Here is a 2,657-nt window from a genome sequence, read left to right as displayed (position 1 = left end):
TAAAATTGAAATTACACAAGAGAAACATCCAGCAGAAAAGCAGAAGCAAGTGTCACAGCCTGCTTTTGAAAGCCTAGAAGGAGACGCTCCCTTGTAGCCTCATTTCTACAAATTTCTGTGTAGAAAATACTTCTTTAATGACTCCCACTTTCCGTGGGTACTGTTCCCTTTTAATTTGTAGTTGAGCTTGTGGCTGTGACCTGGTTATCAAAAGTGCTGAGCCCAAAAAAAAAAAAGGTAAATATTATGAGATGTAATGAACGCTTCTGATGCTTGTCTAGGTAATTAAATATGGATCCAGGAGTCTAAAATGGAAGTGTGACATCTGCATGTTACTTTGTCGGTGAAAGTACTATAGTCTACTGATGAGCTAGTTACAATAAAGACAAGTCTCAAGTCTCCAGGGATTTTATGGAGACGTGAGGATACTTAGGTCTTGTCAGAATCGCATTTGTACGTTGTATTCTCAACTAATACTGAAAATAATTATAGTTGTGGTATTGCAAAATGTAATTTTGCCAAGACAGTATTTAAAGCCTGAATCAAACTTCCACATGCTGACGAGGAAAAAAGGAAACGATGCGGAGAAGTCTCGAAAGTGCATGCAAAAACAAGTGCTGCTTTAACGATGAAGTATTTGATAGCGCCTTTTTATCAGCATGCAGTCATGTGTTTAAATAGCATGAGCCATAGATGGCTGTTGCAGCTTGTCATTTGCCTTATGGGAGGCAAGAAAGAGCTTCTTGTTTGATTTGTAAGATGAGCTAGCTTGTTGCACAAGGCAACAGAGGAGGCTCTGTACAGAACTCCATAGTGAAGTATTTCCTAAGCTTTTTTGGACTCCTGCCACAAGGAAGTGCAGCGAGTGTAGTCACAGTGCAAGGAACATTGTGAAAGGGATTAGAAAGGAAACATCCCTTTAAAGATCATGGCAAAAAAACCCTGAAGACCCCAGCTGGTCAGTAAACTACAGAGATGGTCACAAAAATAGGTGTGTGCAACAAGGGAGTATGAAACAGAAAATAAGAAATCCTAGAACTGAAAAATGCTGGGTTTGTCATACTTTTCCACTGCTCTTGGATGTTAACGTAAGGGCTTTCGAAATTAGTAAGACAAAGATAAAGCTATGCTGAATAGGGTAAGTTCCTGATTTCTCCTCATGTCACAGTGTTTTTAAATACTGGCAAACAATGAGAGACCCATTCCCGAGATCAGTGGAAGCGGATGAGTAGGAGGGTATGACGGAGTTGCTTTGCAGGTTGAGAACACAAACACGTCTGCCTTGAAGCAGTGAAGAGCTGCAAACTTCATTTACGTTTCTTTGTGATTACCAGAAAATTGCAACACTTACTTACCTAAGCTAAAAATGGTTTGCTGCTTTAGCTTTCCAAGTGTAATATCCATGATAAATGACTCTACTGATATTTACATTATATTACACATCCCACTCAGTAAATGCAAAGGTGCAGCAGAAGTGAACAAAAATGTCCTTGCTGTCCTTTTTCCAGCTGTGGTTAAGGTGTAGATAGAAATAAATCAACAGCCACAAAAGGCATGTGAATATGCTGAATATATCTTAGATTACGGAATCTAAGATCTACACGTGATGCGCCAAATCAGCTTTTGGTCTCTGAGACAAACTGTGACTCGCTGGCGTCTACCGAGATAGAAAATGGAGAAACTGGTTTGGACAAACCATCGATGTTCACAGCGTGATCTTTACATCTATGGAAAACACTGTTAGTTCAAGTATGTAAGAAAAAAATGCAATAGGGACAAATTCTTTTCATCGCTTGCCTTTATCAAAGCAACTTGAGACAGACCCGTTCCGAAGTGCAGCGAAATCAGTGGCATCTTCTGCTTTTATAAAATAGGACAATTTTGTCTCATGCTAAAACAGAAATTGGTGTTGCTTTTTGGAAAACAAATGACATGCTTTTCACTTTTCATGAGACATTTTGGAAAGAAGGCTAGACACCTCTGCTTTTATCTACGTTTTTCACTTTTTTTTTGTTTGCCAAGCAAGAGCAAAAACCCACACAGTGGAAATTTGTTTTAGGTAAAACCCCACCATTCATTTCAGTTCTTCAATCGCAGTAGCCAGTTGCAAATGAAAATAAAACCTGAAGTGAGTATACTTGAAGGCAACTAGACAGTATTAAAAAATTATTTTTAACCGTTACGTTGTTCATTGACAAGATGAACGGTTTTATGTATTATTTGCGTGGGCTTTTCCCCCATTAACAGGAGAAAGGCGACACCGTGAAACAGCAACGCTGTGCAGGCACCTTACAGATCCCAAAGCAAGAGCGGGAAGGGTGCCGCAACACCCACAGCCGTGTTTAAGTGTTCTTCTAACGGGGATTCCGCCGCGGCAGTGCCCGTTTCCCCGCCCGGACCCCTGCGGCCTGCGGAGCGCTTTCCCGCTAGAGGGGGATGTAGCCAAAGGGCCCGAGCGCCAGCGCAGGCCCCGGCCGCTGCGGGGGCAGTCCTGCAGCTCCCCCCTCAGCGGGAAAGGGAAGCCAAACGCGGGACTTGCTGGAGCCTCCCCTCTCAAGCTAAAGTTAATTGCTGGGCTTGGGAGGAACCGGGAAAGGGGAACCCCGTCCCCGCCCCGCGCAGCGCAGACCACGGCGCCCGCCGCCTCCCCGCGCCGG

The sequence above is a fragment of the Aptenodytes forsteri genome, unplaced genomic scaffold, assembly GCF_000699145.1.
Source record: "Aptenodytes forsteri isolate BGI_AS27 unplaced genomic scaffold, ASM69914v1 Scaffold15, whole genome shotgun sequence".
Lineage (NCBI taxonomy): Eukaryota > Metazoa > Chordata > Aves > Sphenisciformes > Spheniscidae > Aptenodytes > Aptenodytes forsteri.
Note: the sequence above shows the minus strand (reverse complement) of the source record.